The sequence below is a fragment of the Polypterus senegalus genome, chromosome 8, assembly GCF_016835505.1.
Source record: "Polypterus senegalus isolate Bchr_013 chromosome 8, ASM1683550v1, whole genome shotgun sequence".
Classification (NCBI taxonomy): domain Eukaryota; kingdom Metazoa; phylum Chordata; class Cladistia; order Polypteriformes; family Polypteridae; genus Polypterus; species Polypterus senegalus.
Genome location: NC_053161.1, coordinates 81,865,064 through 81,882,521, shown reverse-complemented (window position 1 = coordinate 81,882,521; position 17,458 = coordinate 81,865,064). Strand labels below are relative to the sequence as shown.

At 37.2% G+C, this 17,458-nt stretch overlaps 1 long non-coding RNA gene across 1 annotated transcript; it reads left to right on the top strand.

The window, feature by feature from the left end:
• The first annotated feature begins 1,325 nt into the window (after positions 1–1,325).
• On the top strand, positions 1,326–17,221 carry LOC120533609. Its single transcript, XR_005634569.1, has 3 exons — positions 1,326–1,420; positions 16,526–16,673; positions 17,034–17,221. It is a non-coding gene; the product is annotated as an uncharacterized LOC120533609 (long non-coding RNA).
• Positions 17,222–17,458: the final 237 nt, after the last annotated feature.

Below are 17,458 nucleotides of genomic sequence, written 5' to 3'. Positions count from 1 at the left end.
GTTTTTGATCCTCTAATTGATCTCATTGGTGAATTAGCTGATCATCATTTCTTTAGAAAAGAGCAGTAGTGTGACATATATAAGAAATTTACAAATGCTGATATTTTTGTCATAGCTTTAAATGCTTAGCTCTTTTATGTCATTACCTATTAATTCATCCTTTTCTGTGTAAATAATGGTCTAAACACCCAGAAAAAAATGAAGCGAAAATCACAAAGAGAAAACCCAAGATTAAAAAAACACTAAATGATCTCCATGTAACATCCATAAATATTTGCTACATTCCAATAAGAATATAGCACACCAGATCTGTAAATTATTAACTGATAGCAAAACATAGAAACTGGGAAGTAGTCACTTAATTAACATAGCAATTCAGTTTAAAGCAGAAGTTCCTTGGAATGAGCTCTTATAGTCATTGTGGGCCCTGTGGTCTGATCTGAAGAGCCAGTGAGCCCCTGGTTCCTCTGTCAATTTAATCTTAATGTTAATTGGAAGTTGATTAATAATGATGAAGCAATAAAAACAGCAAATGCACCGGTTTAAGACTAAACAAGCTAGTTAACTTAAATGAAACAGAAAGAAGATATGTGAGCAATAACTGCTTCAGCAGTAATAATTGACTTCTGCTTAAGAGATGTGGTTGGAATAAAATCTTGCAACTGCTGTAGCCTGCCTGAACTGAACTTGAGGACGCCTGCTGTAGCATGTGGGGCAGCATGTTCATATTGCCAGTAACATAGAATGGTACAGGTTACACAGCACAGTGAGCATGGGCACCTGTTTATAAAAAGCAGTGAAAGAGATTCTTACTTGTCTTTGTTGATTAATCTTGTTGGCTTACTGTTGAGTCTTCTCCACATGCCCATGCATAGCAAAGTTAAAGAAACACTGGTTACTGGTCATCTGCAAGAAAGTCAGATGAAGTTTTTGCTGATTATCTGGAGGAAATTCCAGAGGTGTATTTTGTGGTAGTAGTTTTACACCTTTTGCTTATGGCTGTCAGTTAATTTCAAAGCACCGAGGTAGGACAGCAGCCTGGTTGTTCCGCAGTCAATATCCACATACAAACTGACTTTTGTAGGCTTTCTTCCGGTACTATGTTTTTTTCTAAAATTCCAAAGACCTTCATCCTAAGTTAGCTTACCCCCTACCTATCATCACATACTCTCATTCACACGTCCATATTCTCCTATTCCCTACTCAGTTGCACACCAAGCTGCTAGAATAATCTGTCAATAAAGGTGTAATAAAGTGTAATAATAAAATGTGTACAATTGTCATCTCTTTTTCTATATCTACTTTTAAATTGTGTCCAGTCTTAGGTGTGCCCTAAACTACATTTGAAATGTGAAGCCAGATCCATTTTGGCCATCTCCTGAAACAACTTTCCTGGATAAAGCTGAAACTTAGAATATTGGTGAGTAAATGAAAGTGAATTCTAAAAGATAGCTTTACAGAAGTGTTAATTTAATGTTTTGTAATTATTCTTCACTTTTGTTGTAATATTTTGTGCCATTTTCTCAGTTGTGGGCTGCATGGTAATACAGAGGTTAGTGTTGCTGCCTTACAGCTCTGGAGTTAAAATTTTGCATCACATATGTGTGAGGTTTGTATGTGTCTACTCAGGGTTTTCCTCCCAGATCCCAAAAGATATTCAGGCAGGTCCATTGGTGATTCCAAAGCGGTCCCTTTGTGACTGTGAGGGTGTGCATTACTGGACCCTGCAATATACTGGAGTCCAGCCTTGCATCCAGTGGAGCCAGATAAGCTGTGGCCCATCTGTGACATTTATTAGTGAAAACCTAAAAACTTTTGAGAGCAATTAGACATTTTACTGTTTCTAGAATGGCAAAATGTCATAATGACCAAAGAAATGTTTTTGTAACTTTAAACATTTTCATGTTCTGATAAATACCTGAAGGAGTGAGTGGATGATGGAGTTAGTGTTGGTGCATTCACAGTTTGGTTATGATATCCATTGATAGGTGCATAAAAATTATGTAACAATATTTAAATATTGCTAAATTAGACTAAGGAAAAAAATCTGAAAATATTTAGTGTGGAACAGCAACAGAGGGAACAGAGCATTGGTTGAATGGAAGATGGATGGGAGGATTTTTTTTCAGTGGTTAATATATCTTAAAATGATGTTTAATTGGTCACTAACAGTATCCATTGCTAGATTTTTTTTGTCTGTTACTGTTTATTTGTAAATGTATATTTTATACACCATCCATGTTCGTATCATTATTTCCTCCAACATCCTGTCAGCTGAGGTTTCTTGTTTTCCTCACTGATGATGTGTCCATACCATAAGACTTTGCCATGAGTTTTAAAAACATACATAGCTAACAGTTCTCTTCTAGTCATATTTTCATTTATATGTTTGTTTTGTTTTTCTTTGTAATTGTAATTTGTTATTTTTACTTTTCATAAAGTGCTTTGAACTACATTGTTTAAAAATGTGAAATATGCACAAATAAATGTGGCTGTGATTGTATTATGTGTGGTGCAGGTGTTAACATTTGTACCTCGCAGCTCCAGACAGACCTTGAGTCCAGGCTCTGGTCACCCAGTGTTTGGGGTCTGCGCATTCTCTCTGGTTTTTGTCTGGTATGAGAGTGTATATGTGTTTGTGTGAGCAGGCACACATGTATATGCTTCATTACAGGGTTTGTTCCTGCCACCCAGTGCTACCAAGACTGACTGTTGCCCCACATGATTATTAATTGTTCAGTTTAAAAATTGGCACAGGTAACGTTCATATTTTAATCTGTCAGTCCGTCGACTTTCCAGATCAGTTATGCAGTTCAGGGGTGTGGTCATCTGGTCTATGTCCCAATATGGATTGGGAGCAAAAGAGAGCCAAGTCTTAATGAGATGTCAGTCCCTCCTTTTTAGGCACACCTATGCACACTTTCACACTCCAAACTAACTAAATGAACCTAACACACACGTCTTTCGGACAAGAAATTCATACTAGAGCATCTAGAGATGAAAGTTGTGCATACAGAGGGAGAAATTTAATGAGCTGGGAATCTAGGTCAGGCGACAGCACCACTCACCATTGACCACTGTGTCCCACTTGATGATTTACTGAATTCACTTCAGGATTGTAGCGATCAGGAAAAGAAACAAAGCAACCTTTACACTAAGCAGCTTAAGAAAATAGAAGGACAATTGTAGTCCTTAATTCTTTTTTTTTTTTCTTTTTATCAAGCTGTCCTAATCTCAAACCTAAACCATTGTCAGCTAGTTCTCCTGTAAAACATACCAGAAAGCCTACCCCTTAAAATAAGGCTTAGCATGAATGAGAGATGAAAAAGAAATCTGAAATAACATGAGAGTGAGCAACATCCTGAGAGACAAGCTAATTCCTTTTTGGAAACTGACTCAATTTTGACTCATCATAATTGTATTTCAAGAAGTGAGTAGTTTTTAATGGAAAAGCAGTGCTAGTGAAAAGAAAAAAACAAATATGGCCTTTATGAGTGTACATCATGAATCAATGGTCTTATAATTACCATTTCCCGTTAATAATGCTGAGGAAAAAAGGAAAACAACATTCTAACCAGGTCTTGATAAACAGAGTGTGTTGTCTCAAATTTTAAGCAGATGACCCTGGTCAAGCTGAATAAAAAATCAGAGCTTAGGCAGCTAGATTAAGTATATATTACTGATGAATTAAAAGAAAGATGTGCATTTTAAAAAGGGTATGAATTACACTGAAAGAATGTAATAAGGAAGACTGCTCAATTTCCTGATGTTGATTAGGAGTAGTGGTTTATGTGACTTCTGGTTGTGGGGTATGTCAAACTTTCTGACCGAAGTCACTAGACTAGACTATGTCAATTTAAATGACTGAAAATCATGTGCCAGCCATCCAGTACAGTTGTGCTCACCCCTTTACAGTAGTTCCAGCCTCAATCTTTTCCTTCTTTTTTCTATTCTGTTTTGGTACATAAAGCACAAGACATTGAACAGACAAGCTTCCTTTTCTGTTTGTGTGGTCCAAGGTCCCTGTGTTTCATATTCCTTGTTGCTGCATTATATGCATTATATTTCCAGATGGGCATTGCTTGCCAGCTCTCATGCACACCTTATAATTAAAAGCAAAATCAAACCAGTTTGATTTTATCCAAGTATGTCGCAGACTAGTTGGAGTGAGTCTCTAGGTACATCAGACTAGACATCTGCCTTCATAGGAATTCCCTACAGATTTTATTTTTTCTCCAGCCGTCTGGAGTTTTTTTGTTTTTTCTGTCCCCCCTGGCCATTGAACCTTACTCTTATTCGATGTTAATTAATGTTGATTTATTTTGTTTTCTTATTGTGTCTCTTTTCTATTCTTTATTATGTAAAGCACTTTGAGCTACTGTTTGTATTAAAATGTGCTATATAAATAAATGTTGTTGTTGATAGGAATACACAGCCAAGTGCCTCCAACTTGCTAAGATTATGTAAATAAAGACTATGACTGCAAATCAATGGAAAAGCCGAGTAATGTGACATGTACTTAAGGTGATGTTGGAATAGACATTTACTGGGGCAGCTATAATGAAAGATCAGTGTTTTTGCCCATCATATACTATATGTGCATTGGCTTTACGTGGTGGCCATCCCCACCCATTCTAATCCACTTAATCCTCTTTAGGCCTGTGTTCCTTTCACTTTTACCAGCAAAAATGGGTGCCTTGCATTTTTGTTTGATTTCTTGGATGGAAGAACAGAAAAGACTACATAGTAAAAAGTTACATAATATATCTAATGATGTATGGAGAAGAGGCCTCTTTTCAGAGAGATTAGCACTGCTTTCTGAGAGCATTAGAAGACTTGGTCTTAAATTTTAGCACATTCATTGTCGATAAAAAGTTCACACTATTCCCCTACCACCATGGCGTTTTCTTCAAAGGTTTTCCCTTACACAGACCAAAGCCTAGCTGGATGGTCTAACTGATAAAAATCTAAACGGGTGTTGTGTGAATTTACCCAGAAATGAACTGCACTCTTTCAAGGGTTGTTTAATTCCTATTCCTTCTGGCATAAGCAATCATTCCTCCTGCATTCTACCATTGGACAAAGTGAGTTAAAATATAATCAGAGTGAATGCTAGTTTTAAAATACTACTACTTTGCACCAGTGTGCACCATTGTGAGACAAGGCCTCCTAAACAAACAATGTAGAATCGTGAAGAAATTGCAGAGTTCTTGTAGTGTTAGTTTTAGCAACATATCACACATTTCTCATGTTTGTAAATAGTAAGTAGGACTTCAAACATAAATCGGTTGATTGGCCTCGGGTCACATGGCTGGTTAACATACCTTGCAAACTGTATTTATCATTTATGGCCACTGTAAATCATAATTAATGGTAATTAATAAATGGTGTGCAGGTCTTTTTGGAATGTATGCTGTAGATCTAAACCTCACATTTGACATCCTTCAGTCTGAAACATGCTCAGAATTGATCTGTATACACTGTGGTAAGTGAATGGGTACTTTCTTGGTTAAAAATCTTTTTATCTCAGTGTAGTATATACTTGTTTCTTGCAATATTCTCTTGTTTCTTTTCAAAGTGTGCATACACCATAGCCCACATATGAGCTGCACAAAAAAAAATATGTTGAGGTTTAACCATCCAATCTTATAATCCATTTTTTGTACACACAGCCTTTCCCAATCACATCCTTAATCAAACAAGGACAAGGCTCCAGTCCATCTTAAGTTCCCTTTGTACTCAGTCTAACATGCATACTGGGCCATTTTAAAGTTACCAGTTAAACTAAAATGCATAGCTTGGCATGCATTAACAATGTAAAGATTTGTTGTGATATAAGGCAATAATTGGACCCAATCTTGAAACAAGCTTGTTGTCACAGCAGAGCAGTGGAATTTGCCATTACACCACCTTGCCATCTGTATGCATTTACCTGCATGTGGACTCAGAGAATTTTCATTTTTTTACTAATATTCCAATATTTAATGTATAGTATTTGAATATAAATTTTCATCACATGCGGAAGGTAAAGGAGTTGTATCCATCACAAATTTAAATAAGTTGGACTTAATATAAGTCCTCTTAATGGGCTAGTTTACCTCTCAGACCCAGTGCTACCAGGGGAAACCCTGGCCTCCTGTGTAACAGTGTCAGAGATAAAAGCTTGAATAAAAATGAATGATAGCATTTGAAGTGATAGCATTTGAAGCAGGGAAATGTAAAATTCATTGTACAATGGTATAATAGTTCTTCATTTGGATCAACTCATTGATAAGTGAACGCAACAAGTGAGATAGTCGATACCTTAAAACTCCACCAATGGTGTATCAAAGGGCCAAAGGGTTTTAAGGTTAGTTATTTTTGCAATTTATTATTATTGGTTAAAAAGCCGTAATGCGTTATATATCTTGATTTATCCACTCCATTATCTGAAATCAAATTGTAAAAAATAGTCCTTAATGCACCTTATTGAAATACCAATATAAGCAATATTTTGAGAAATACAGATAAGAGGCCTAGTAAGTTAGACAAATAATAAAGCAAAAGACATGTAGTCACTTTGTGACACATACAGTAGTAATACAATAGAACGCAGTATTAGGACACTACAGAAGTAACAACACAGTAAATTCAGAGGCTGGATAGCTCTGCTTTTGATGTCTGGTGAGTAAACAATAGCCTAGAAACACACTGGTCTTTCAGTCTTGTCATTCACTGTAGGGGTGACTGCTGTGAAAGGCAGAGTTTTAAATATGTTCATTAACTTAATAATTAATAATAGCAAATATTGGTAGCAAGAGTTCCATTATTGTCAAAATATTTGCATGTTTAGTATAAAATACACCAAAAATAATGTGAAATGTTTTATAACTAAGATGAAGTTTGCCCTTTGCAACCCCTCAGCCCATATCTTAATATTAATATCTTAATATTTCACTATTTGCTTAAATTATTTTAAAGTCTCTAAGTGGCACACTATCTTGCCTAAGCGTGTATTGCATGTAACTCAACTTCTTGTTCAGATATTTACAGTAGTTTAGCCCAGGAAGAAGAACTCTGAGTTGGCATTGACTGCTATCCAACATCTCCAGCTCCTTAAGAATACTGCTGCCTGTCTGATGTATTCTGGTCCTGCCTCCCACTGAATATACCAAGAAACATTAAAGGTATTGAGGCAGATGATATCTTTGAATGTTATAGGGAAGTGGTGGCTCTGCAATTTAACCCTAAATGTTTAAGTTTTGTAGCCATATTTAGAAAGCCTCATCAATGAATATCCCCGATTAGATTAATAGGATTAATGGGCATTGATGAGCTGAATAGTCCGTTTAAGTCAAAGTTGTCCTATCACTTGTGAGTATCTCAATATTGGTTAGACCTTGTTTAGACCTTGATGGACACTCGATTTGCTCTGCCTTTGGTTAATCTGATGCTGTTCTTCCCTCTGTGCTTGTTTTCATTTGTTTAACTTTGCATGGTCTTGCCAAACCAGTGAGCTGTGTATTGATTTTTGTAAGTCACCTTGGGCAATGGTATCTGCTAAATAAGCAATCTAAATAATATAATGTGAATAAAAGGCTACAGAAAGACAGAATGTAAAAGGGAGGTTTCATTGGAATGGTCGACTCTTACGAGCTGGGTGAATTTCCTGCCGTGTTCTCCAGCATGTTTTTCTGAAACACCAGGGTACATTAATTTAAAAAATATTGCATGTACACTACTGGTGAAAAGTTGTTCTTCAAATTTAATCAGTTGAAATGCAACATATGACCTAAAATGGCAGCAAGGTAAGCAGTAAACTGCCAGAGGATTTTTAAGTAATCAACAGAAGTTGGGACACGTGTGCAAATTGTTTGCTTCACCTTGCAAGGCCTACTTTACTTTAATTGCTTCAGAACATCTGTAGGTTGTAATCTATTATTTATTCCCTGAAGAAAGTCCATCTGTAATATTCTGGATCTTCCTTTAAATTTATACTTTAAACAGTTTACTGCTTGCCTTTTCACCATTTCAGTTCATTCATTGCATTTCAACTGATTAAATCTGAAGAAAAACTGGAAATCATTCATTTTTTCCTACCACTTTCAGTTCTGAAATATCCCTGAAAAAGCCAGTAAAGTACTAGAAACCTCCTTATACCAGTTCAAGGTTACAGGTGGCAGAGCCTATGCAGGCAGCCCTGGCAGCAAGGCTGGAAGCAGCCATGGACGGGGGTGCTAGTCTATCACTGGGCTCACTCTACCACAGACCATCTTCTCACATTCATGCTATTTTGGAGTTGCCAGTGAATCTAACCACTCATCTTTAGAATTGTGGGGAAAACTTCTAGAGACAGTGGAGACTCCACATGGATAGTGATCAGATGTTGAATTCAGACCCAGAAAGCTGAATCCATCAAAGTGATATTGCCACCCACAGTGCCACTGTATTGATTGTTTTGAAATTTCTACAAGTAATCTTTTGAAACAGCTTTATAGAATGCCCCAAAATGTCATTTTTTATCAGCTTGAAATAAACTGTGTCTTGCATTTGCACTTCGTGGCTCTTAGAAAGGTGATAGGAAGCTTGTAAACTAGTGTTTATGTTGTAAATGTACTTTTATCTTCTTTAGTATGCTACTGCATTTCCTTTCCAGGGCTTACCCTCTCTCTATGTGTGCCTGTGTTTTCCTGCAGCAGATTGGACAACACTCTCTCTTATAGTCAAAAAAGGCTTTGCTCATTGTGCTTTCAAGTCCAGTAGTTGGTTGTCTTATTTATTCAGAGTCCAACAAGATAAACAGTGGAAAAATAAAATCTACTAAATTCCAACCTGAATTTCATTTCTCACATAACACCTCTCATTCCCATAATTATATTTGCCACCACACTCTTTATCCAGAGAGAAAATGTCACACTGGGTCTAAAGTCTCTACTGGAACTCTACATTGATTTCAAGATGTGTCACAGGCAAGTATGCCTTCCTTTGCCATTTTGTGAACGTTACTATTACTTGCCCAAAATTTCTGTAAAGGCTGTAATTCTCATACTCCCAAGCGATCCTCTCCTCCAGTTGAGTAAAGTAGCTCTGTGACATACATATACTGTATGAACAAGACATCACCCACTTAGTAGAGGACGTGCATTGCCAGCGTGTGCTGTATAGTCCAGTTAGTATTCTAGAATACTATTGACTGATTGATTGGAAAGAGTTGTCACTGTCCACTTATACTATAGTGACCATGTACAAAATTAACTTACATAAGTTACATCATAAAGCATTGAGTGTTTGCAGGGGTTAAAACTTATTCTTTCCCTTTCCTTTTCTGTGTTCTCCCAGTTACATTATTCCCTCTTCTTTCTTGTTTATCACTATACCTTAATGTGATCCTGATGATTCTTGCCCAAAGGAATGTACTTTTGGAATGTGACATCTACCTCCCCCAATGATCGGAATGTGCCTCACCCATTAAGGTATATCCTGTAGGAATCAACAAGAATTGAAAGATGGCTTGGCATAAAAGCAACATATCAAAACACATCTTTCTATGTGACATTTGAGATAAGGAATTGATTGCTCATCTTGCAATGCCCAAAAGAGTCAAGAGTCTATGGCCTGCAAGCGTCTCTGCTGGCACCAGGCCATCTGAGACCACCCAAATCTACCCCCTTTATCTGCCACAGATTACAAAGGTGTGATGGGGTCATATCTATAGGACTGGGTTTTATTATAGTGGACTTTTAGAGCGATTGTAAGAATGGTAATATACACTTTGTTGTTAAATTCCATGAGGAAATTAAAAAGCAGATGCTACTGTATGTGTCACAACTTAGTTTGTTTTTTATAAAAATTACAATGAATAAATAAAAAATACATAGAGAAGGCTTAACGTGTGCTGCTTAATTTCCTAGTTGGAAGCAGCAATGAGGAGACAAACAAATGAAACTGCATGTGTACTATAGTACTAAAAAAGTCATAACAGGAGCTTGGAAAGAAAAGCTATCGGAAAGGCTTTGGATAACCATAAGTCAAGAAGGCAGTCAGTATCTCCTTACACAAACTGGCTCCTGAAGAGTATGAAAATCTATAAAAAAATCTAGACCCCAAAAATTCAAAAACTACTGTGCAAAAGACATTACCAAAAATTGGCCACAGCGACATCTTAAGCCCATGGAAATGAAATATTACCAGCCATACAAAATCATAGGTAAATAAAAGGCAAGAAAAAGGAACTGCACACGAAAATCACAAGAAAAAAATATTAAACAGCTTTTCTGGCAATTCCAAGTGTTTGCTGGACCTTTACTATTTTAACTATATTATAAGAAATGGCAGAATGTTGGTGAGGAAGATTATTTTTTAATAACTTGCTTGCAACAGTGTACCAAAGAAGAAGGTAAGAATTCAGCCAAATATTACAATCTCACAAATTGTTATCAACAAGGAGATTGAATAGAAGTTTTAAGTCCATTTTTGGGCGGCACGGTGGCGCAGTGGGTAGCACTGCTGCCTCGCAGTTAGAAGAAACGGGTTCACTTTCCGGGTCCTCCCTGCGTGGAGTTTGCATGTTCTCCCCGTGTCTGCATGGGTTTCCTCCGGGTACTCCGGTTTCCTCCCACAGTCCAAAGATATACAGGTTAGGTGCATTGGCAATTCTAAATTGTCCCTAGTGTGTGGTTGGTGTGTGTGTCCTGCGGTGGGCTGACGCCCTGCCCGGGGTTTGTTTCTTGCCTTGCGCCCTGTGTTGGCTGGAATTGGCTCCAGCAGACCCCCGTGACCCTGTCTTAGGATATAGCGGGTTGGATAATGGATGGATGGAAGCCCATCTTTGTTCACTTGTGTAACTTGGCTTGCTGTTCCCACAAAAACTTGTTCTGCGATATATTTTACCACTCACCCCTTAACCACTTTGTCAATTCAGCCAATTACATACATTTGCTCAATTTTTATAATTGTTTTACATCATAGGGTCACATAACGCTTGGCGGCCCATTCAGACAGCAGCTGGCGCCAGGAAGACATCAGCTTTGAATGAGACACTAATACATTGCCAGGCACACTTCCATGCCCTAGTTTTCTTATGTTACAGAGCTAATTTTAAATGACCACTTAATTTAGGATGTTTGCCTTTCGAATATAGAAGGAACGAGTCTGGCAAAAAAGAGTACACAAAGTGGTGAAGATCATGCAAAATTTTCCTACAGGTTTGAGTCAACCACCATGGCGCACTCCACAATGAGCCTTCCTTGATCAGCTCCTGTAACCTAACACAAACACTTTTTTTATTTTATATACAGTAGCTCCTCTTCCATGGTGAACATTTCCCCACTGCACTTTGCAATAATAGATGTATAGCACAGCTCTCCATGTGTATTTATTTTTTATTACAGTTGGAACGCTACCAGGCTAAGTGACTTCATCAGAGTCATATAGTGTGTCAGAAATGGAGGCTGAACCAGGAATCTTGAGCTTTATAAAATCTGGTTCCTTTGCTACTGTAGCATCATGCCTGTCATGCTTTCTACCCTGTTAGCACTAGATAGATGACTAAAGAAATTCAGAAAAAAACAGTGAGAAATACAAAGCTTTTCTAAAAAGGCTGCTGCTTGTACAGCACGTGGAACTAGAATAGTAAATGCAACATTTTAAAGAGCTGATCTACTGTGTTTTAATAATTGAATATGTTGATTAAATTAGTGATTATATTGAACAGGTTTTTTGGGGTTTTATGTAACTTTTCCTGTGTAGAAGCAATATTAGGGATCAATGAAAGGAGATATATGAGTGTTGTCTGTGCCAGGAAACCTGAAGGAGTTCTATTTCCAGTAAAAAACTTAATTCAAATCTCTACAATGCTGTGAGAGGCCAGCAAGCAAGCACAAGAAGTTTGAATCATGCCAAAGTTGAATCACTAAAACTCCAACTGATTTCTGCTCATCATCATTAAATAAACACTCAAACTCCTTGTCTGCCTGGCTCCTCTTGTCTCCTGTGATTATGTATAGCATGCATTTTCCCTTAATTTTTGTATATCAACACGCTGCAGGGAATTGTGCAGTATGCATTTTCATGCCTTCCAAAATTGTAGATAGTTAATGAATTTAAATTGTCAGAACATAAAGTTCTTAGCTCTGAAATACTTAGTCAGCAGATGATAAAGGGGCACCAAGTTGCATTGGGATCATTTATCATCTTAACCTTGTCATCTGTGAAATCAGTAGGTTGTTTTTCTGCAACATTTATTTTAAAATAGCATTTTTATAAGGACTTCCAGGGTTATGAGGTACGGAAGTCTTTTCAGGTGCAAAGCAGGAATAAACTCCTAGTGCCCGCCCATTGCAAGCCGTCTCACACACAGACCCATAGTAATATTCACAGTCAGCCAGTTTGGAGTTGCATGTCTTAAGAGGTAAGGAGCGGAGCCACAGTCATAGGACAAACATGCAGCTTTCACATAGATAGTGAGCAATAATAGAAAATGAACACAGGATGCCTTGAGTCAACAGTGGTATGGAGGTACTATGTAAGAAAGGGCAGAGCAAACTCTTCTTGTCTCAGGAGACTCCGCTCCTTTAATGTGGTCAGTGACAACCTTTTCATGTTTTGCAACTCTATGATGGCTGGTGTGATTGTCTAGATTGTGATATGCCAGGCTGGTAACATCACTTCAAGAGAAGTTAAATCAACAAGCTGATTAAGATGGCAGACACAATTCACTCTCAACCTGCCAGACGTAAGTGGTAAATGAGAGAATGAATGCAAAACTGATGGTCAACATAAACAATGCTGCACATCCTCTCTCTGATATACTAGCACAGAGTACTTTTACGCCAATGAAATATATATACGAGATGTGTGTCAAGAGAGGCTATTGGGACTCCCTTATACATACAGAAATGTGTCTTTATAATATCTCACTGTGACTGTTCTCTTATCATTAGCCAAGTCAGAAGTTTTTTCTTCCTTCTTGTAATTCTGATGTGTATTTGGAGGGGAAGAGGTATTGTTTGTTATTCTAATTAATTGATTAATTTGCATATTTATTGAGTATCTGTAAAAAATAAAATAAAAACAAATAAATAAATGTAATTCTTGGAATGAATAAAGTACTGTCTAATCACTGCACCACCATGCCACCCAGAATTTATTCTCCAAAATGCAAAAGAAGGTAGTGGCTACTGTAACATTTTCAAGGTATAGTTATTTCATTCTAGTTATAGTTATTTTTCTCTCTTGAAAGAATGGGTGCAGTAAGCTGACTTTAGGAAATAAATTGAAGACAAGCATAAGCTCACAGTGCTGCTTCTTGAGCTGTGTAAAATTTATTTAGATTGCAAAACTCCATTGTCTGAGAATATGTCTCTTTCCTGGCATGCATTTTAAAGAAATGACTCCGATGAGTGTAGCATTCATGCAAAATAATTAGTTGTTTTAGTGTGCTGTGGGTGTTGCAGTGATGAAAACACAAATTAATGTTTACTGTTTCTAATAATCTTGTGCAAGATGAGACCTGACTGGCTGGCCACTGCCAACCAGCTTTTGTAGACTTGGAGTCACAGCAGTGTTTTGAAAAGAAGAATGTAGTTTATTCTTTTGCTAGATTGAAGCTGACCTCAAGAGCAGGAGTTATGAAAGAGGTTGATGTAATGAAAGAGGCAACCCTTATAAAATAATATATGAAATCCTGACATATAGCCTATATAACAACCTGCTGTTAAGTAATATTTGTTAATGGTTTTAAATTGTGGCCAAATCCAAGGCATTTCAGACCTTGGACAAACAATAATAATAATGTTATTTTGAGAAGCAATTCATACATAGTATTAGACAAAATCCATCCATCCATCCATTCATTTTCCAACCCGCTGAATCCGAACACAGGGTCACGGGGGTCTGCTGGAGCCAATCATAGCCAACTCAGGGCAGAAGGCAGGAACCAATCCTGGGCAGGGTATTGGTTTAAAAATAAGCAACAGTTGTAACTAGAAAATCTATCTATCCCAAGACTTACAGACATCCCAGGATCAGAACCACAGAGAAGTGCTGCCATTACAACACCACTGCTGGTTTCACAGACAAACTTTTGCTGCCTAGGTGCACAAACATGATATATAGTACAATCGCTAGCAACTGTTGCAGATGGCTGGTTCCATAGATGAACATAGCAGCAGATCAGCTCCCATAAAGTTGCTGGTTGGCAGATTTACAAACAGAAATATAGTCATTTGGGTCCATGACTGAATAGAACCAAATATCCTCTTAACTTGCTGGATTACTGCCCTAACAGGGCAGAAGCAGCTACAGCTCAGTTAGAAATGAAGGCCCACTCAAATGAAACCATACAAACTGTACAGGAGTCATGAACATTTGTTCCTACTCCGTTTAAAGGCCACCAGGATCAAACATAAACCAAACCTAATTAAAAAGTTGTTTTTTAAGCAAGGCACAAAACAAAAGTTATTTTTGCCAACAAAAAAAAATATTTCTTTTTGGAGGAGCCATTCCTCCTTCAGTACTCAAGAAAACAAATCAAGAGCAAGGATACTGTACAGTATTTGCTAAATGCATTTATGGGAGCCACATGCTAATGCATGACGGTGATGCCATTGACATATCAACACACAACACTGAATGGCAGAACTTAATTCTAACAAAAAGAAAAATGAAATAAAAAGGTGTTGAAGGCGAACACAATAACTTACTTGAAATGATGTTCACATGTGTTTTTCAGGGGCCATTTTCCTTTTATTCTCTATCCCTGCTTAGCATGGGTTGTGTTAAAAACACTGTAAAATCTGGTATGGCAATCAGTATGCAGTAAAATTATATAAACCCCAAAGTGGTTAAAAATTAAGAGAATACCTGTTAGCATGCATTCGCACATTCAAATTGCAGAATGCTTGTGTCGAGTCTTCCTACCTTGACAACACAAAAGATACTGCAGTCACATGATGGGCTGGGCATTGGGGATAACATCAGGGGCTGGCAGAAGTCAAGCACTTTGCTCAAGCATTATGCATTATTGAAAGCCCTAATCCAGTCTGCTCCTAAATGAACTCTCTAGTGATTTAATGGTGTTGACCTTTATGAATGGTGCTTTAGTAAAGTGTTTTTGATACCTTTGCCTACTTTTTATGGCATGACCTCTCTTTTGACTTATTAACTGCAATAAAAAATATATCTTACTCCTCTTGCCTCTCTTAATTCCACTACCACTTTGAATCATTATCTCCAATTTGCCTCTTGCTGTCTGCCAAACATGGTGTTGCATTACTTTGCTGTCAGTTTTTGTGACTTGGCTTCCCTGCTGCCCAAGACAATATCTGAAGGCTACTGTTGACATTTTGTATATTTCAATGCTGTAATCTTCTTTGCTAAATTGGAAGAATAGGTGCTCCATGTGATTTTTCAGGTCTTTGTTTAGAGTGTTTTCTTTTGTATCTCTGAAAAACAGCTCTGGTTTATATAACAGTTTAAAATGTTACTTTTACTATATTTTTAAAAATGTTTTTATCATTTGCTTTAGCAGTAGAAATGTTTTAAATCCTGTATTAGATGTAAGAGAGATCCCTGAATCATACTCTTAGGCCTGCTTTTTTCCAGTGCATTATCCTACCAGTGTTTGCAAAAGCAGCAGCAACCAGCTTGCTGTCCTTTACTTTGGGCCAATTTAGAATTGTTAAATTACCTGAACTGGAGTCCTTAAGGAAACCCACACAAGCACATGAAGTACATGTAAGCTCCACGTAAAAGCAGCCCTAGGTGTCCACATGACAGATATGACATAAAAAATATAAAAGTAAATCAGTTCTTTACTGTGCACTTATGACTTTGGATAAAAAGCACAGGCTGAAAAACAAAGTTACTCGCAGTTGTGGTAGATTACTTGGTCACTCTGAGCAAGTCATCACCTGCCTTTAGTCAAGCTAGCATGTTTTGTTAGAAGTTTTTAATAACTGTACTAATCAGTGAAGGAGAGCCTCAGTTTGCAGGAAATGATGCTAAAACTAGGATTTTTCCCAAGGTCTTTGCAGTCTCCGCCTATAGCCAAAAATATGTGTGCTTCTGTAAGTTGAGATGTGTCGGTGAGGTTTGGAGTGAGTGGAGTGTGCAATAAGGAGGGGTGGTGTTACTTCCAATGTCTCATGATGCTGCTTGGACAGACATCAGCTGCTAGCAGCCCTAAGGTAGAAACAGAATAGTAGTTGTTTAATTTAAGCAGGTATTTCCTATATTCAGCTAGTCCAGATATGGTGTGCATTTTTGAAGGACAGAATGGTTCATTCCTTTTACTTTATGAGAGTACTAAACAAACAAGCAAAGAGCATTCAAAACAAGGCCGTGGTGCTTTTATTTTGAAGCGTGCTTCACTAACATAGAGGCTTATAACACAAACGAATATTAGTCTGTGTTGTTCTTAGGGGGAGCATTATTTTAATCTCATTTTATGTTTATTCAAAAAAGGCACAGAAGCTTGTTTTGGTTCACATTGAAACTATAGCTGAAGGTTCAGAAGGATCTGAAAACAAGCAATTTGCATTTTCAGGTTGAAAAAGTCCCAAGCTGCTGCCAAAAGAAAACTTGAGAGAGAAATAACAGCTAGACTGCATGATCTTCGTTTGATTTCATTGTGATTGCATCTTCTTACTATGGGACTTTCCACAGCCAACACTGCGAAGTTCTCCTTTGAGATGGTATGTATGTTTGTTACTTGACTGTTTTCTAATATAATATTTCTGCTGTTTGTAAAGCAGTACAATTTTTCAGTTTTTGGGGACATTCTCTTGACATTTTTTAAGTTAACTTAAGATATTTTAAGCTTAATCTTAATTAAATAGCCACACGATAAATTCATAAAATATAGAAAAAAAATCCTGTAATTAGTAGATCTATCTATCTATCTATCTATCTATCTATCTATCTATCTATCTATTTGAGAACCTTGGGAGTTTTTGCAGTAACTATATTATAATACAGTGGATTTCCATGCCACTCAAATATGTATTTTGTATATGTAAAAATAAATTAATAAAATAAGATCTGTTCTCTGTCAGGCTGTCACTAATTTGGCAGGTAGTGACTTTATTCAGTCCATGGCTCTTCTCAGTTTCCTGATGCTGCACTGCAACACAAGCTGGAAGAGGACTGATGGAAACACAAGGTCTTGGTTGATGAACTGTGGGTGAGCATTTGCAAATTGTTTTAATGTTGGACCATGTTAATGTTGAATTCACCAGTGAGAATGCAGCGCACATCCATTTCAGCTGTTGTGTGTTGAGATGGAACTGTAATATGCCCACACAACACTTTGTACTAGTTTCTTTGGTAACCATGACATTAACATGACAACAAAGGAACAAGTCACTAGTACTTGTAAAATGTTTGAAAATAAATAAAGCAACTTGTTTTTGTAGGCAGTGGGATATGTTAATAGAAAAATGATAATAGATCAGTGTTGGGACAAAGAAGAGAAATGGCA